This window comes from Ornithodoros turicata, chromosome 2 (assembly GCF_037126465.1).
Source record: "Ornithodoros turicata isolate Travis chromosome 2, ASM3712646v1, whole genome shotgun sequence".
In the NCBI taxonomy this organism is placed as follows: Eukaryota; Metazoa; Arthropoda; class Arachnida; order Ixodida; family Argasidae; genus Ornithodoros; species Ornithodoros turicata.
Window position 1 is genome coordinate 145,394,782 of NC_088202.1, and position 11,609 is coordinate 145,406,390.

Sequence of the window (11,609 nt, forward strand, 5' to 3'; positions counted from 1 at the left end):
AATATTGTTTCGAGCCGTTGGATATGTTGGTCAAAAGTGGATGCGAAAACGACGATGTCGTCTAGATAGCAGAGACAAGTTTTCCACCGAAGGCCACGGAGCACAGAGTCCATCATGCGTTCGAAAGTGGCTGGAGCATTACATAGACCGAACGGCATTACGTTGAATTCAAAATAAGCCGTCTGGTGTGGTGAAGGCAGTCTTTTCCTTGTCGGTTTCGGCCATGGGTATCTGCCAGTAACCAGATCGAAGGTCCAGGGACGAGAAGTGACTTGCGCCGCGGAGGGTGTCAAGGGCGTCGTCGATCCTTGGCATAGGATAGACATCCTTGCGGGTGATGTGGTTGAGGCGACGGTAATCTATGCAAAATCGTATGCTTCCATCTTTCTTTGGGACAAGCACGACTGGAGAAGCCCAGGGACTTGAGGAGGGTCGAATTATGTCTTTGGAGAGCATTTGTTCCACTTCATTTTCAATAACCTCTCGTTCTGATCCTGAAACTCGGTACGGTCGTTGACGCAGGGGTGGGGAGTCCCCGGTGTCGATGCGGTGCTCGGTAGAAGTGGGTGCAGAAGATGCATCGCAAAAATTGGGCCCCTTCTAAATCTTCTGTGGTCTGCAGCAGACACTTTGAGGAGGCCTGTTTCGATCGTACAGGGCAAACTGCGCGACTCAAGAGTGATGCTGTGCCTACAAAGTTTGACTTTTCACAGCACCTCCTGAAAGTAAACACAATAGTAACACATTAGAAGTTGCTTGGGAACCTGTGGAGATGTGGGGTACCTGTGTAATGGAGTATTTTGTTGGAGTATTTGTTAGAGTTGGAGTATTTTGTAATTGGAGTATTTTCGCATCTATCCGTTCCAACCACGGCTCAGCTGCTCTAGGCAGTGTGAGAGAGTACTGCGACCAAGCTACTAAGATGATTCGCCTCGAGTGTCACCAACGCTTCAACCGGGAATGCCTGAAGCACAGCGTCGTTCCTCAAACCCTCAGATGTCGGCCTCTTGTGGACACCCCGTATGGCAGGAAGCTTGCTCGGGACTTCGGCATCAACTGTTTGAAGGCCCGGCTCCTCGAAAACAAGTCGAAACTCAACGACTCCCGCCACCGACTGGACTCAGCTGAAAAGGCCTTGGTGCGTACCCTTCAGCCGGACGAGTTGCGACAGGTTTTCAGCGCCCGGAAACAGGCAGAGCTGCTAGAAAGAAACAAGCGGACCAAAATTCACGACCAGAAGTTGTCCCGCCTGCTGCCGAAGAAACCTCCGGGGTATGACTGCAAAAACGTCTTCAATCTATCATCGAAAACACTCACCGACGGGCACGTAAGCCTTCTGTTGAAAGGACTGGATTTCGCTCTCGCGCCCCGTGCTGTGCCTAAACGAGAAATCATAGTGGAAATCGAAGACAGGCTTCGCCACATCAAGGACTCAACAGGTGTCAACCTAGCACGCAGCCGCATCGCCACAGTCCTAAACAACGTGAGTGGGCCACTCTCTAACCTGTCTAAGCAAGAACGGTCGGCGCTGCGTGACCTGCGCTCGGACAAATCAGTCATCGTCTTACCAGCGGATAAAGGGAAAGGCACGGTTATATTGGACACGGAGGACTACCGTACGAAGATGCAAGAGATCCTCGACGATGCTGCACATTTCGTCCCCTTGGCGCATGACCCGACGGCTAAAGCGGAACGCTCTTTGGTGGACCACCTCCGTCAGTTAAAGAAGAAGGGCCACCTAGATGATGTCACCTACCGCCGCCTCTTCTCATCGGACGGTGCTACTCCCAGAATTTACGGCCTCCCCAAGATACACAAGCCTGGGTGCCCTTTGAGACCGATTGTCTCGTTCATCGGGTCGCCGACATACAACCTGTCCAAGTATTTAATAGAACTTGTGACTCCCGTTACCGGTAACAACAACCTGACGGTGCGCAACTCGAAGGAGTTTGTCGAGCTGGTCCGGACGCAGGCCCCAAGCAACAACGATGTTATGGTGTCATTCGATGTGGTGTCACTGTTCACCAACGTTCCGAAGGATCTCGCGGTACAAGTGGCGGAGGACCGACTACGGAAGGACAGCACCCTGCCATCACGGACGTCACTCACAGTTGAAGAGGTAGCTATACTTCTGAGATTCTGCCTCAATCAAACTCATTTCTGCTTCAACGGCAAGTGTTATCATCAAATCGAAGGATGCCCTATGGGAAGCCCTGTATCAGTGACGCTAGCAAACTTGGTCATGGAACACATTGAAGAGACGGCCATGGAACGGTTCTCCCGGCCAGTTAAGTTCTACTGGCGCTACGTAGATGACACGTTCGTCATCCTAGACAGGAACCACGTCGAGGAATTCCACTCGGTTCTCAACTCCATCGAATCATCGATCAATTTCACGTATGAAGTCGAGCAGGGCGACAAGCTTCCCTTCTTGGATATATGTGTATGCAGGGACAGTACGGGGAGCATCCATACGTGTGTCTACAGAAAGCCCTGCGATACCGGCACTTTCCTAAGTTTTGATTCACATCACCCCACGGAACATAAGCGAAGTGTGGTGCGAACTTTATTGCATCGTTCAGAGCAATTGTCATCTTGCAGCGAGCTACGTGCATGTGAAGATGCGACGATCTCCGCTTCTCTGGACAAGCGAGGCTACCCACAGAGGTTTATTGAGGACACCCGGAAACGTATGCAGCTACGTAAACCGCAAGATGAGGATCGCTCCCGCCTGACCCGGGTCACAATTCCATACGTCAAAGGCGTTTCAGAGTCTATCCGCCGGGCACTACTTCCATTGAAAATCTGGACGACCTTCCGACCGCACGTTAAACTGCGCAGCCTCATCTCCAAGCCAAAGGACATTGTCGCCCCAGAAGACCAGTCTGGCGGGGTTTACAAGCTACAGTGTCTAGACTCTGACACGTGTTATATTGGCGAGACAGGCCGAAAAAGAAGCACCCGTATAAAAGAACACAAGAGCGACGTCCGGAACGCCACACATGCCACGCGGCTTAAGACCGAACTCAGCGAGCATTCTTGGAACACTGGGCATTGTTTCGACTACGATAACGCGGTGACCTTGGTACGCGAGCAAAGATGGGGACCGAGGAAGCTCCTGGAATCGTGGCACATACGCGCTGATCCCTTGCATTGTAACAAAAACCGTGGTCCCCTTCCCGAACAATACTGTCATCTCCTTAAGTAGCGACTGGTTGTTGGCTCTCCCGCTCAGTCTTGCACTGATGATGCCCGTCGTATGACAGGCGAAACGTCTGCTTAAAGTTGTTATTTGTTACGTTAAGTCGGAGTCCTCTCTTTCTTTCGTTGCCTGTGTAATGTGCAGCAGTTCTGAATGTGGTAGTTGATCCAACAAGCTCAGTACAAGTCTTCAGAAGTGAAACATCAGTCAACATACATGACACAACAAAACACAAAATTTATGGTACAAAATAATTTACATTCCCTGCTAGGCTTTCTGTCATCATCTTTAAGGCTCATGACAATGCAAGAAATAGCTTGCTAACAAAATTCTGTTATTATTCAGGTTCCACAACTTCTCAATTTTAGCTGGTGGTGATCACAACAGCTCCGAATTTGTGCACTGTGCTCTGGGTGCAAAGTCATGGAGACTTGTAAGACTCTTTTTTTTAACTCACATTGCACTTGCTGGACTGAACTGACATTACTACTTTTTGCTTTTATGGTTCTTCGCAATGTAATTTTACATTCACTACCTAGAAATGCAGAGTCATGTATGTCCCTGATTTGATTATTCAAGACAGTCTTAGTATAAGGTCCTGTGGCGTAATATTCGAGCTTGTAGGAACCAATACATACTATAGCTCGTTAGGTATTTCTCATGTAATGCAAAAATAAATAGATAAATAAATAATAATCAAGGAAAAATAATGATTTCTAGGTTTTCACTGCAGCGCCCGCTGACCTCCATCATGACCTCAGTTCCTGGCATGTGCAACAAATGTGGAGATAAATGCTGAATTTAACAAATGTCGTCATTTATACCGCATGAACAACAGCTTCTAAAAATAATTAATTAATCTTTCCATCACAGAGGGTACAGCCAAGAAAACCACCTCCAACAAGACATAACATAGAGGTAGAGCAGGACGTCAACCATGAGATTTCACAGCCAGGACCATCGTAGCCTGCAGGTCCAGGGGTCTTGTCACCTGAGCCAGTCCGATCCTCACATAACCTTGCTGCTGACCACACATACACAGTGCAAGAGAGTCCACGGACTTTAAAAAGGAAGATAGACATCACAGTTGAAGCACTGGACAACGTGATGAAGCTGAAACGCTCTGAAGAAAATGCCCGAAGACTGAAGAAAAAGGTACTCACTGGGGAGAGTGTTATAGAAGATCTCGAGAAGAAATCTCTGGTATGAAGTCAATACACTGACATGCTTCGTGGCACCTTGTCTGATGTGCAGCTAGATTCAGTACTGCGCACCCTACAGAACAAAGCTGGAAAAGTAAGCAGAGAGCAGTATCCCCAGTCACTGCGTAGCTTTGCGCTCACTCTCCAGTTTTATTCAGCAAAGGCATACGAGTACGTCAGGAAGACATTTAACCTTTCGCTTCCCACCAGGCGACACTTAGGTCGTGGTACAGCTCTATACACGGCGAACCAGTTTCACACGGGAAGCCTTTGATGCACTCAAGGTTCTAGTCGGGGAGCAACAGAAGCTGTCGAAACGTGTTGTTTGTTCCCTGATGCTTGATGAAATGAGCATAAAGAAACACATCCAGTTCGCAGGAGAATCGTTTCAAGGTTTTGTTAACCTTGGTACCGGCCATGTTGATGATAGCCAGGAGCCAGCTGCGCAGGCTCTTGTTTTCCTTGTGGTAGCCATGGACAGCAATTAGAAAGTGCCGTGCGCATACTTCCTTATCAACAGTTTGAGTGGACAAGAGAAGGCAAATCTCTTAACTCTCTGTCTACAGAAACTACATGAAACTGGCATTCTAGTAGCAGCTGTCATGAGTGATGGTTTGGGCTCGAACCTCACAATGTTTCGAGAGCTTGTTGCAGATATTCGGGCCCCCTCCCTCAGGCCGTGGTTTCCCCACCCGTCAGATTCTTCTTGGGGGGGTTCACATCATACTTGATGCCTGCCACATGTTCAAGCTTGTGCGCAATGCCTTTAGGACCATGCAAGTCCTCCAAGATAGCAATGGAGGGCAGATAAAGTGGAGCTTCATTGTACGCCTTCAGGAGCTCCAAAAGACAGAATGGTTGCGGGCAGGCAACAAACTCAGGGCTGCACACATTGATTGGAGCAGCCAAAAGATGAAAGTCAACTTGGCTGCCCAGACACTCAGTGCAAGCATCGCAGATGCGCTGGAATTATTTGATCAAGACCAAGCAAGCTTTCAAGGGTGCGAAACTACAGTGAACTTCCTGAGAAGGTTCGACCGTCTCTTCGACATCCTGAACTCTCGCAATCCTCTGGCAAAGAACTTCAAGGCACCAATACGATACGCAACCCACCACCTTTGGATGTCGTTCTTTAATGACATGGATGGTTATATAACCGCTCTAAAAGATGGATTTGGGAAGCCAGTTCTAGAATCTGCAAGAAAAACAGGATTCCTTGAATTCCTGGTCAACATGAGAAGCCTTCAAAGTCTCTGCACTTGCCTTCTCTCTGGCGAAAATCCACACTTGAAGTACATGCTTACCTACAAGCTTTCACAAGATCACCTTGAGCTTTTCTTCTGTGCACTAAGAGGCAGAGGTGGGTGGAGCAATAATCCTACTGCAGGACACTTCATGGCTGGATACAAAAAGACTGCTTGTACACCACCAAATAGAGCCATCAGCAGGAGGCAATTGTACAGCTCAAGACAGCACACATATACTTACAGTGACAACTGCAGCAGCATCAAAAGCCACCTCCCTTGACGAGCTTGATATTCAAGCCTCTCGATATTTTGGCACCTCTACAAGTGAAGGTGGAGACCACGACTATGCAGAAGCACCGGACGCTAGGCAACTCTCTGCCTTTGTTGAGGATGTCGTCGGGTACATTGCAGGGTACATAGTGAAGTCAGTAACAAGGAGAATCTCCTGCGCTGACTGCATTGATGCCCTGACAGACAGTTCTTCAGGCAGTGCCCTACTCCACCGCAAATCGCGTGGTGGGCTTATCAAGCCATCCCAAAGCGTCGTTGCCATATGCAAGGTGACAGAAAAACTAGTTCGACGAATGCTCCACATTTCGGAGGGAAATTTGCCGTCTAGCATTCAGATCGGACAGCTTCTCACAAGAGCTGTTTTACAGGACATCTTGTCCGCACCTCTGAGACACGACGTTTTCCCTACCCTCTACGAGCACATGTTCGAGTGCACTCCAGAAGTAAACCACTTCATTCGCCTCATGAAGCTTATAGCTAACTGCTATGGCAAGATCCGACTTCACCATCTCGCAAAGGAGCACACAGAAAACGTGAATGACAGACCACGACTACGAAAGAAGCTCTCAAGAATCATAGTATTCAACAATCAATGACAATGACTAATGGCCGTAGAAGTCGAGTGTTGCAACATTAATTTATAAATTCTACATGTCACGTTCGCAGTGATGTTACTATGCAATTTTATCCAATATTACTAGGTATAACTTTAAACAAGCCGATTGTAAGGTTGGGTGGAAGTAAACTGCGACGTTAACCTCGCAAGTGCAATCACTTTTGCAGCACTTGTTACGTCATGCGCTCTTCGTGCACAGCGCTTCGAATTTCCGTAACGAACTGCGCCGACAGCTGAACAACTGCAACACACTGGTAGAATACAATACGAATGCCAATGGATTATGGAAAAGGCCAAACGAGAACCATATACAGCGCCTAACGAACCACACAACAACAAACGAAAACCACACACAAACGAAACTACCTTACAATAACAAACAGTGCAAACCCTTTTTAAGCAAAAGGAATTAAGTTTATAGGTTGTCATTCACCAAATTCCTCTATTTTTATGCTTCCCGTGCACGTAACTAACGACACCATATTCGGAGTACAGGAAGCGGAGAAGAAAAAGAACGTAATTATCATGAAAACTACAGACACACCGCCGAAGCACGGTAGGAATACACCAGCACACTGATTCCGATGCGAAGAAAGATGCGTGCTAATCAACAATGAGGAGCGTTTAAAGAGTAACAAATGCTCCAAATCGAATCGCTTCCCATTGTTTCCTATGGGAGAGGCCGACGCCATTGGGCCCTCCAACATGGCGGCCGGTTGCAGCACCTCTCTCCCACGAGCCCCTCTCCTATGCGCGATCCAGCCTTTATACATAGATGTCAGTAATGTAGTACGTGGACTCCCAGGTAGGGCGAAGTCACCTTTGTGCAGTTGAACAGCCAGGACTGGGCTTATCGTGCCGCTGGAGGAGCGCAATCTCAAAAATAATGTTTAGATGGGCAGGATGATGTATGACTTATTATTGTAAGTCAGTGTTCGCGACACTGTGTTGTACGTACGTTCAAAATGGCGACCCTTTTGCCTGCGCACATGGAGCATGAAACAATCGAAAATCAGCCAGTGCAGCCCCGTCTTCGTCGTCTTCGTACATTTTGAATTGCGATGTCCGCGAATGGAAGCTATATAAACTCCTGGGTTGGTTACTGTGACACTGACGTGTGTCATACATCAGTGTTTAAGCCACTCCCACTGTAGTTGTATGACCAGTGTGACCGATGTTTGAACGACACAAGTTCGAGGCGATGTATAATCATACAAGCGTTTGAATCAAACGATGTTGTCAAACAAGAATTCCATGACCAGTGTGACCGAGCATTATACATACGCCATACATGTTTGAAGACATGTTGTCATACATGTCATACAAAATGTGATCAACAATGTTGACAGCATACCCCCATGCCCCCAGCTATACCCCTTCTAATAGGAAATATGTTGTCAACCAATGGACAGCATACATATGTGTTACGACGGTGTGCTACAAAGCAAATGTGGCCCTCTTGCAATGTGCCATGTGTCAAAACGATGATTCACAGGTAGATGAGTGTTTCTCATGACTGCACCTATTTCTGCTAATCTGTGACGAGCATGCTGATCGTCATCCCTTGCTGGTCAAGGTACTCAGTTGCTGGAGTCAACATCATTAGTATAGAAGGACAAAATGGAATTTCTGGCACGTAATAACTTTACATTACAGCTTGAATACACAGCACTCACAGACACTGCCCGGCTTTTAAAGAGGGACAACAATATGCTACCATGTATGCAGGATATGGTGTGGTTCCATGGTTGGGAAAAGGCTGAATGTGATCACACAGAAGTCTAAACAGACAGAGTGTCTCAAAACAGGAACTCCTAAGTTGTTGCTGATTTCAGCTGCTGTGACTGTTTTGTCTTCCCTGTGCCCAAGCTCAGACTTCTCCAAACTCATGTAATTTCTCAACCAGCTTCTCTGAGAAACTGCGTAGTTTTACATACAACCGCGGATTATAGGGTTTAGCAGTCCCATATTTGTCGTTCACACGTTTACATTGTGTGCAAGCCATAGTGCAAGTTCGTGCGGACACTTACCCGCAACTTTGGTCCTTTGTTGCTATCCTCTCCTCTTTGTTGTCGTCGAACGAGGCAGGTGCCGCATCCCTTTCCAGCGACTTTTACAGTCCAAATCGGCCGTCAGGTGAACGACCTCGTAACATTCTGATGCAAAATGCTTCGAGCACACACGACAGTTGCCTTGATAAGTTCAGAGCACTGAACCACTGGTTTTCGTACCACTCAATCACGCACAATATCAACTGGGAACCTGGCACGAAACATCTTTCTTAGTAGCGTACCTGCTCATACTGCGAGAAGCACGGCATTCTCACAATTCACTCACGCTGCATCTCTCACAAAGTGACAACTTAGATGAGGTTGTGTGTACTGACTAGCCGGAGTAAAAAGATGATCAAATTAAGACGCGGAGAAAAGTGCCCGTACGTACACGACTCTCGATTTCGCTTTCAGCCTGACGAGTTGTGATTGCTGGCGATTGCGAAACTGCGAGCCCGCAAACAAGCCAAGAGGAGCCAAAGCGAAAGCTGAGCGTGACGTCAGCTGTTCAAGCGGACGATCGGACGGCAAACCAAAAAAACAGATTTCGCAGTAAATACAGGGTATTCGCCCAAACTATTTTGGAAGTACATTCAGTAGGCATCAACCTTTGTGCCTGCGAGTTTTTGTTGTAATCTGTGGCAGTGAGTTTCCTCCGGAGCTGACCTTTAAAGGCGTGAGGTGAGGCCGCAGACTTGTGCCCGCTACTCGAAAAAAGTAATTGATTACCGTTACCATTACTTGTACGGAAAAAGGAATTGATTACCGTTACCAATTACTCGACTCCAAATGTAATTGAGTAATGAGTAGAAAAGTAACGCGTTACTCCAGTCGTTACTCTGCATTCACGCAAATTGTACCCATCTTTGTGTGCCCCGGAAAAGAAAAGAAAAAGAAAAAAAGGCCCAAAAGCAGTACAGATGAGATTACAAAAGAAAAAAAAAACGCCTAGGACAAGTAGATCTGTACGTCTACTGTATTCATCGCACGGGAACACGTTGACCCGATTGTGGAAGAACATTGCTTGGAACTCCCCCATGACTCACTAAACTTCCAAAGCTTCAGGTACCACTAGAGTCACTAAATAAGCTCCACTAGAGTCACTTATTTAGTGACTCTAGGTACCTCCACAAAGGTGTAGAAAGAGATTAGGGAGAGAGCCCCTGAAATTCCAGAACTTTATTACAATGACCACCCCTTGCTATAATACAACGGCCCAACAAAGGCTGGCTGACAGCACGAGGGGATTGACCTGGGGCAGAACACCTGAAGGATAAGTTAATCTCTGCCGGAAAAGTAATCAATTACTGAGTAATCGATTACTCCGAAAAGTAATTGATTACTCGAAAAATTACTTTGACAGTAAAGTAACTGATTACTCAAAAAATTACTCAAAAATGTAATTGATTACAAGTAACGCAATTACTAGTAACGCGTTACGCACAAGTCTGGGTGAGGGTGAGGGGCACTCATGAGGGCCCTCATGAGTGAGTTCGCCCAGCTATGCGTATAGCACAAGCTATCTGTTGCCCCACGAGTACACACATACGAAATCATCTACTAAATCTACTAATCATCTACTGAAGTACGTTCCCGTATCCTGCTCCTCTGCGCATGTGTAGCAGTAGGCTCGTTTGTCCGAAATAGAATATCGGCCATATCGGCCCCTACTCCTGGGAACAAGGTTAACCGGAAGTCGCGCGTACGCTAGTAATGAATGGACCTTTTTCACAACGTTTCTGCGCATGCTCTGCGACCCTGACGGCGCCGGAGAGGGTTCCCTACATATTCAATAGATGGCGCCGGCTGTGTTTTGGCATGCGCCGAGCGTGCTTCGCTGGACAGCCGCAAGATACGACACGAGTGTGAACGGGGTCCATTACGCCGTTATTTGTAAATTTCTAAGTGAGGTTAGGTCGGTTAGGTAGGTGCGCCATGGCAGAAGCCTTCCGGCAGGCGAAACAACCGTTGCTGCATCAGCCTGCACTTCCGTCTAAGCCTCGTTCCCAGTGCTAAATCTGAGCGTGTCCAATGTGGGATATGTTCCGCACTCCTCGTCTGTCCGTGCATTCTTGTATCCGTGCCGTGTGCCCGTGCATTGTAATGAACTTACAATGAACATTAATGAACTAACAATGAACATTATAATGTAACTTTTTGGATTAAACAGGAAGCGAGGTTCACATCTCGAAGCTGTGTAGACCAAGATTAACACGCGTGAACAGATGAGTGCTCTGCATTCCGTGTTGCGGGCCCCGCGAAAAAAAGAAAGAAAGGTTTCGTCAATAAAAGATCGGCCATGATAGCGTGAGTGTTAGCGAATCAGCTGTGCGCCAACGATGCCATGTCTTTTGCAATGGACCCATTACGACCACTCGTGGAAGAAATACAAACGGCTAATCACTACGTGTATGTTTAGGTCTAGGTGAGCAATGAGCATTAAGTGAAGCTTCCTGTTTATTTGTGATTATCACGTACACTTCGTCAAATCCTATGACAGCTCTGTATTTCGAACTGGTATGTGTAATTAAATGTGATATGATTTATTTTTCTCCGTTCTCGTCTGGTATTCCTGCCCTGGTGATCGGCATGGTTCGTCAGGAAAAGTGGAAGGGAATACAACACAAACGAAGTACGCGAATGCAAACGCGCCGTTGCTAATTATGCACTGCTTATTATTCATGCTGCTGACACCATATCTTACGTCATTTGTTTACAAAAGTAGTAGTCCGCGCAACGAATGGATGGCGCTGACAGTATCTATCATGGCGTCATCTGAAGACGCAGGGCCCTATGGGGGTTTCGCTACCTGTCTATGTATATATACCTTGCTTCGAAAAACAGTGTTTAACTCCTGTCACGAGTTACCAAATCCGTGATAAAATAATGGAATACAACTTCCATTTCTTCAAACGGTTTATCATTGTTTCTTTTTTTTCTTTTTTTTTTCTTTTTTTGCCACTTCTTTAGTGCGGCGGTACGCTGTCGGTGCGAGAGAGG

General features: G+C 47.0%; 1 protein-coding gene across 1 annotated transcript in view; it reads left to right on the forward strand.

Moving 5' to 3' along the window:
* Positions 1 to 11,609, forward strand: part of LOC135386304 (uncharacterized) — a 114,816-nt gene that overhangs the window by 652 nt on the left and 102,555 nt on the right. The gene's annotated exons all lie outside the window — the stretch shown is intronic.